This window comes from Myripristis murdjan, chromosome 22 (genome assembly GCF_902150065.1).
Source record: "Myripristis murdjan chromosome 22, fMyrMur1.1, whole genome shotgun sequence".
NCBI lineage: Eukaryota > Metazoa > Chordata > Actinopteri > Holocentriformes > Holocentridae > Myripristis > Myripristis murdjan.
This window is the reverse complement of record NC_044001.1, coordinates 27,395,681-27,404,541: the sequence shown is the minus strand read 5'-3', so window position 1 is coordinate 27,404,541 and position 8,861 is coordinate 27,395,681.

Sequence of the window (8,861 nt, the reverse complement as noted above, 5' to 3'; positions counted from 1 at the left end):
ATTAAGCCACAGAGCCCCATTTGTAGACCCATAGACACTTCAACCCTGAGCCAATGTTCTTTTTTCAAGAACATGGGGAAAAAAGGTGATTACTAGATTTTATAAAAATAATTATAAGGAGAATAAAATTAATAAATGAATGAATAAATAAAATTACAACAAAACTATAGAACTGTTAATATTATATTTGTGCTTTCTTCTGTTTAAATCATTGTAACAGGCTTTTAACTTACTCCTCATTTTTGCTGAGGACCCACTGGAAGACCCTCAAGGATCTCTGGTGGTCTCCGGACCCCTCTTTGAAAACCGCTGACATACTGCATTGGCAGCCCAGCATCCTTTGCACAAGACTGACCAACAAGAGGGACAGAAACTATCCTATCTGCGCTGAGAATGATCTTTCTATCAGTGGTTACGACTAGTTGTTTCATATTATTGTTTCTATATTTTACAAGATCACAGAGACTATACAAGCAAATTATTGCAATTTCAGGATGGATCAGTCCAGATAAAACCGTCGTTGCCCCTTCACTTAAAGCTGTTCACTTGTTAAGTTGTACACTGTGTTGTGAACATTCATGGCTTTTTTGATAATGCTTATGTAAAATCTCTCCAGCTTGTGTTTACTGGAATGCAGCGGTTCATGGCTGAGTGTGCATGGCAGAGCTGGGCTAGCATATCTGATAAGGCAGAGGGGTGGCTGACCCAGACATTATTTCTGCCCAAGGGACAGGGCTTGACGTCATGTCCTCAGCCTACCAATTACAGCTGAAACATGTCCGTAATGAGCTCTCAATTTATCTCCAGTATCTCCCATCACAGCCTGTGCTGCTAATATTTTCATTTTCAATGCATTTAAATCAAGAGGCCTGTTAACCTTTTTTTGTCATTCTGAAGGGTTGGGTTGAGTGAGTTAGCATATAAGAAAACTGATTCTTGTACATCTTTTCCAAATTTAAACATATGAAGCTTTTATGAAGACCATCCATTTCCCAACGCAGACCATACTGTTTCAGATGCTTAAATGCGGTTTTCATACTTTCCAGGAAGCCAGACATTGTCTTTGGTTTCAGCACTGAACAAAAATTCCCTTGCAGAGACGTGATACTTGCTTTGAGATCGGTAATCCATCACAGCTCACATCCCTGGCTATATTTTTGTCAAAGTTGAAGTGACCAAGTTTAATGCCCGCATTGATTTGAAATGTCTGCATCCCCTCTGGCATGTTAACATGTTGGCAGGAAGGTCCGGCAGGTGCAGTTTCAAAGCTGGTTGTCAAACAGCACAGCATTTATGTGCTATTTCATTGGAACATGAAAGCTGGAAGACAAATGCAAAGCAAACATGGACATGAAAAGGATCACATGAATTTGACTTTTTCTAGCTCAAAAAAAAAAAAAAAATCACATGCATACATTTCTCTTCCCGGTTTATCCAGTAGCATGTGAATGCATCATTGTTCTGTCTAACTTCTGACAGACTCTTCATGCAGAAACACCAACACAACAGGATGGAGGCCAGAGGCTCTGCCAGAACATAGTCCCTGCAGTAAGGATTATTATCAGAGCTATCTTAGCTTAATATCAAAAAATCTTTTAAAAAGTCATTAACATGTAAATGAGTCAAAAAAAAAGTCATCATTTACTATGTAATGACATTATGTATTTAAAATACAAAATATGGGTAACTGAAATTCATTAGTTACAATTTAAAATGGGGTTATCAGATTACAGTTTCTTAAATATCCATGATGTCCATCCTAACTGTGGAGATTAGAATTGTATTGCTTATTTATTTCATATTTTCATCAGTGTTTAATCATGTGGAACATCCATCTCCACTGGAGTTGTCCCATCATGTCTGCAGTCATGGTTGCACTCAGCACTGCAGAGATGCACAGAAGAGATGGAGCAGAATGCTTTTACAGCCTGAAAACACCGATCATTTTCTTTTCAAGCAAGAAAATGGTTGAAACATCACAGTGCAGTGCAAGTTGTGTTAGCGAGCAAGAAAACTTCTATCACCATCCAAAGACCTCAAACCTCAAGAAACATATTAAAGGCATCTTTTCATTGGGCTAATGCTCAAAAATCCCCAAACTAGATTCACTGGCCAGGCAGCTAAATTAACTAAGCTACAAAAGGTGAAATCAGGTGGACTAACACCAGCCATCTTGCAAAATTACTTGGTAAAGCCAAATGTCAAATGTGTTTAAGACCACCTACATGGGAAAAATTTAATTCTATGCGACCTTTGTTATTGCACTGACATCAAACAAACATTTAGACGGATTTAAGTTGAATCAAAGTTCTCTGGGTGCTCTAATAACATTTTAAAAAGGTGGCCAGGGTGTCTAGTGCCTCCCCTACAAACATTTTAGAGGTTTAAATGGCTAAAAGCAAGTAGCATAACAAGTTTCTTGTCAAACTGTCTGATATTTATCTGCTAGCCTGTTGCTGGAAGAAGCAGAGCAGTCTGTCACACCTCCAACAATAAGGTCGAGTCAAAGGCAAACTTTATTCCCAGAAATGGTATAAAACAAGCCCCGAGAATGTCTGCGTTGCCTCCTCAGAGGGATACCTTCCCAGGAGGTGTTTCCTCCCAACTACCAGGGCACCTTCACCACATGAGCAGGTGCTACCAGGCTGTGTGAAAGGGCTGTTAATGACAACACACAACTGGATATTTAGGAGTCATTTAGGAGCTTGTGAATTTGAACTGTCCGTAACACTATTTCTATTCAGTGTTTGTCTCTATTGGGGAAAAAGGGGCTCAGGGCTCAGGTCAAGGCAAGAGGGGTGTCATTCTGTTTGTTTGCTGTAATCTGTGGGCCTGCAAAGCCCTTTGAAACTGTAAACAGTGATTTGGAGCTCAAAATAAACTTTAACCACATACACTGTATGGACAAAAGTATTAGACCACCTACACATCACACCTACAGGAGCTTTTATGACCTTCCATTCTAAATCTATAGGCATTAATATGGAGTTTGTCCTCCCTTTGCAGCTCGAACAGCTTCCACTCTTCTGGGAAGGTTTTCTACAAGATTTTGGAGTGTGTCTGTGGAAATTTTTACCCATTTTTCATCCAGAAGAGCATTTGTGAGGTCAGATACTGATGTTGGACCAGAGGGCCTGGTCCACAATCTCCGTTCTAGTTCACCCTAAAGGTGTTGGATGGGGTTGAGGTCAAGGTTTTTTCTGGGCCACACCAAACTCAGCCAGCCATGCCTTTATGGAGCTGCTCTGTGTGCTGGGGCTCAGTCATGCTGAGACAGAAAAGGGCCTTCCCTAAACTGGTCCCACAAAGTTGGAAGCAGAGAATTATCCAAAATGTCTTGGTGAGCGGAGGCATTAGGATTTCCCTTCACTGGAACTGAGGGGCCGAGGCCAACCCCAGAAAAAACAGCCCATAGCGTTATCCCTCCTCCACCAAACTTTACAGTCGGCACAATGCCGTCAGGCAGAGAACATTCTCCTGGTGTTCCCCAAACCCAGACTCGTCCATCAGACCGCCAGATAGAGAAGTGTGACTGGTCGCTCCACAGAACACGTTTCCACCGCTCCACCGTTGGTCTTGGTGATATAAGGCTTGCGTGCGACCACTTGGCCATGAAGCTCCCGGTGCTCAGTTTCTGTGCTGATGTTGATGCCAGAGGAGGTTTGGAGCTCTGCAGTTACTGAGTCAGCAGAGCGTCGGACACTTGTACACACTATGTGTCTCTGTAACTCTGTAACTTTACATGGTCTTCCCCCTGGTGGCTGATTGCTGTGGCTCCAAAACGCTTCCACTTTGAAATAATCCCACTTCCAGCTGATGGTGGAATATCTAGGAGGGAAGAAACTTCACCAGCTGACTTGTTGCAGCAGTAACTTCCTATTACATTACTATTACAGCAGCATGCTGGAACTCAGTGAGCTCTTTAGAACAATCCATTCTCTCACAAATGTTTGTAAAGGCAGACTGCATGGCTCGCTGCTGGATTTTATACACCTGTGGCAATGCGACTGAATGAAACACTTGAATTCAGTGATTAAGAGATGAGGCCCAATACTTTTGTCCATATAGTGTATTTCCAATGGTCTAGACTTAAAAATAGCTTAATTAAACACAAATCAAAGTTAATAATCATACAAATTAGGACGCCACACAAAATAGAAAACCCTACAGTTCATAACTCAGTGTATTTGAGTTATGGACTCTTTATGGGCTGGATCTGCAGTGACTTGCTGTTCTGTCTGGATTTTGAGAAGCTCTGGCCTAGAACAATGTTTGCAGTTCAATCAGTACAATTTATTTATATATTTTATAGTTACTGGCTATTTTCTTTTGTCTGATATCATCTTGTGGTTAGCCATCAGCTTCATTTGATTTATGTGTAACATAGTGTTGTGTAATTAGAATATGACTAGTGGTGAATTGAATGCAAGAGTCATCACAGTAGGTAGCAGTGATCTGCGTAGCTGAGTATTCATACAGTAGTGCAGTAATCTTAAAAGAAAAAAAATCTCTCACTTCCATTCAGAGATCATGGAGCAATGCACCACCACCCTGCCAAAACTCCTTGCCACCCCATTTAACATTTTCTACAGCTGCCACTGTCTGACACACAGGACAGAGAGAGAGGAGGGAAGAAAGAGGAGCACAGTACTACAGTACTATTTGGCTAAATTTATGCTGATGTGACTTCAGTGATACAACCACCTACATACTGAGAGATGGAACAGAGTGGGTTAGCTGTTCATTCACACTGAGGCACCACCAGGTAGATAACTGCAGTTACCTGTGTTCTTGCTTGTAGACATGTGACTATGCCTCTCTCTCTCTCTCTCTCTCTCTCTCTCTCTCTCTCTCTCTCTCTCTCTCTCTCTCTCTCTCTCTCTCTCTCTCTCTCTCTCTCTCTCTCTCTCTCTCTGTGTGTGTGTGTGTGTGTGTGTGTTGATGGAAGTGGTTAATCATGTCATGAAATGTTAATGACATCTAGTGACAATAAATAGTAACTACAGGTAATCTAGAAATTAATACAAAACAAATTGTTTCACTTTATTCGGCCACTTTGTTAAATGTGCCACCCTAACATTTATGAAAAACAGCAATCTACAGGCAATTTAAAGTATTTAGATGAAGTTACTGACACTGAGTAATGGAACAGAATAAGTTACAGATTACATTTTGGAGCACGTAGCATGCAATCATAAACTGTAATGGAATATAAATTAAAAATAGCCCTTCCAACCATGTGCATTTATATATATGTAACAAAGTACCTCTCCAAAGGAATATTTTATAATAATCCTTAAAGGCAAGTTTTGCAAAAATTGAAGATCTCACACACTAATGGAAAAGAAAATAAAGTTCCCACATTTGAAGTTGTGTTTTGGCTTCATATATATAGATACATAGATAACATGAATGTGCTCAATCATCAACACCAACACAATCCATTAACATTGTATACTTACCCCAAATTAATCCTAATTCTAAATGTTAACCCTATGTGTAAGACCAAATCTGAAACTAGTCTGAAGACAGGAGGACCAGCCAATATCACCTCCCAAATGTAAGTTCACTCACAAAAATGTCATCACTCAAAATGTTACACTCCAAGTGGGTCTCACAAGAACAGAAGAACAAGAATGTACACACACACACACACACACACACACACACACACACAGATAAAGATAGATTCAGGGTATTTTCATGAAGACATTTAAAATCTATCAGCTTTAATAAATAATAAAGCTAATCTTGGCAGCCTATCTAGCTATCTGGCATTGAAGATTTCAGCAGAAATCTCAATCTCCCAGTCTCAATTCATGTGGCACTCAGAAGAGAGGAGTAGCAAGTCTTTCTTTTAGTGAGATGCCTCATAAACAATGCATGACACATATATGTCAGTGAAAGTGCACTTTGAGATGCCCTTTCCTGTTTAAAAGCATGGTGCAGAAATTTTCCATCTGCTCCATAAAGTCATCTCTCTTCTCCCGAGCCCCAAAAAGCTCTGCCACTTTTAAATCTAATTTGATGGAAAGATTATGGAGTATACATCATAACGATGTCTTGCAGCAGCCTCAAATGCATTAAGGATGTTTTGGAACGGATCACCTTAGTGGCAAATACATTTCAGTTGAAGCTAATGTAAAGATGACTTCAGTAATGTATGTCCTTTATGAACCTCTGTCAGCAAGTGTAGGCACATCCGAGGCTTAAAATTGAGTAAATACTGAAACTGGCTTTTATAAAAAACATAAGAGTCAGTTTCACAAGAGAAGTAGGCAAGCTACTTAGAGCAGATCAGCAACAGAGATGTCTAGTGTCTAGTCTTGTGTGATTTTTGACTCCAGTCTCTCGCGAGTCACCCACATCAAAAACACCACCAAAACTGCTTTTTATCACCTCTGCAATATTGCTAAAATTAGGCCTATGCTAAGCATGGCTGATGCAGAAACTATTGTTCATGTATTTGTCACATCATGTCACTGCAGTGTTCTGTACTCTGGTCTGCTTTCCTAGTACTTGGAGACTTCAGCTGGTCCAAAATGCTGCTGTCAGCATCCTGACCAGAACAGGTTTGTCCACATCACACCTGTTCTGGCTTCCCCTGGTTTAGTTTCTGCTGGTTTAGATGTCCCCCCCACAGTCTCCTTCTCTTTCCTCTCCACCTTCAGCTGTGGCTGTGATGTTCTGTTTCACTAACCCATTCTCCTCTGTGTGTGTGTGTGAGTGGTTGTGTCTCTGTCTGCTGCACGGATGTGGCTCGCATCTTTAGGTTGGCGGCCCGGCTGTGTCCCCGTGCCCTGCTGTACCTGGTCCTGCTCCACCTGCTGGCCTCGCGCACTCCTGCAGCTTCCATGGCCATTATGCTGCATTGATGCATTTAGGCAGTTGGTTCTTTGTCCTGTACCACACTAAGGCAAACACACAGCCACAGACAATTAGCCTCAGTTACCTTAATCATGTTGCAGGTTTGAGCATTCTTTTTCAGAGTCACCATTAAGGACTACCGTTTGGGAGGGGGCCGCCCAGCATTTCCTGATGATGACATCACTGAGCCAAACCAAGTGGTGGGTTTTTCTTTTCTGTTGCAATGCTTCTTTTGTTCGTTTGATGTGGTATAAAGTAATGTTGGGATTACTTAACCTTATATAGACCCATTTAGCAATGTGAGCTCACATGTAAGTTTAAGAACATTATTTGATTTCCTTGTCTTAAGGTTACTGTGTTCTCAACCTTCTGTGTGATGGTACTGGCTGTAGTGTGTTAAATATGATCACTCTATATCAATCTAGGTGCCATGGAGGGCCAAGAGGCTGCAGGTTTCATTCCAACCAAAAACTGCACCAGGTCATTTCACTGATTACCTCACCTTCAAGCAGAGAGATGGAACTGAGTGAAATCACCTGGTGGAGTTTTTGGTTGGAATGAAAACCTGCAGCCTCTTGGCCCTCCATGGCACATGGTTCCACACCCTTGCTCTATAGGCTGGTCAGGCTGGTTTTGCTATACTAGGGAGAAGAGGTGAGGCTGTGCGGCCACAAACACGTGCGTTTTGTTTGATGAGTTAATTTTCCAAGTTGTTTTATATGTACTATTTGTTGTTTTACCTGAGTTTACACATGCAATGGAGAGGGCTGTAAATACATTTTCATATAAATAAATAAATAGTCTGGGAACTCAAGTCTGCTGAGTCTGCCTACCTGCCACCTTCCCTGACACTGGAGCCAGACTGTTTTACATACTATGCCAGCAGATGACAGTAGCATAAACTGCACCAGTCTCAGTGCCAGTGATGTTAGGATGAGGCAATCAGAAGTTACAAAGGGTAACATTGCCAGGACTTGTGACTTTGCTGGAAAGATGTGTCAGCATAGATGAATTGTCTCTGGCTCTCTAACAGTATGGGGACGATGATGATGAAAAGTACAGCAGATTGGTAACATTGAATTGCTGGCTAGTGCAGTTCTGTGCACATCAGGGATTCTCTTTGCTCCCCTTCTGGGGTCAACCTGGCTTGCTGAAAGCAGACAGCTTGCAGCTTGGTGCTGCTATTGTATCAGGCAACACAGATCACTGTTTGAGCCAAGAATTACATCTGTCCCTAGAGCAGGCCAGGTCGCAGCTGGGGATTAGAGAACCCTTAGAGCCCCCAGAAGGCGCTGAGTCCCATGAGTTAACGAGTCCTTTTCCCCACGTGAAGGCTAAGGGTAATATCAGTAAGTATTCAGCTTGTGTAGTAGTAGAGACTACTTTCCTCTCTACCCCTCCTGGTCCTCCTGGTGTTATAGTTGTACACCATAACCTGGATGCTGATTATTCCTCTTACAGAAGTAATTTAGCTTTTCCCAATAGTGTGCTCTCACACCCACACAACTCCTTTTGGTCTAGAGGCAGACAGAACAAATCTTGTATCAATCTGGCTCCAAAGTGACTGCTGTAAAGCCGGTAACGCTGAAGTTAGGTTTTTTATCAATATAAGATCACTTTCCCATAAGGCATTGCTGGTCAGTGAACTCAGCCTTTACATGATGGGGTTGTGTGAAGTCTGAGGTTCTTCTCCTTTTCAGTGAAGCATCACCCTCATGATTTCTCATGATGTTAGGACAACAAACAAAGGTGGGTGTGTAGCACTAATGTAATACTGAATTTTAATACCCTCAGCTTACCTAAGTTTGCCTCCATTGAGTTGCTCTCCATGAGGCAATCCTGTCCTACCTCCTCTGTCCTCATTGTTGTGCTCTACCTTACTTCCAACATCTATTCTCTGAATGAATCGCTGAATATTACTAGACTGGATAAAATCCTGATACTGACTGATGTTAATATTCACATCAGTAACAATTTTCACATTCTTGACACTT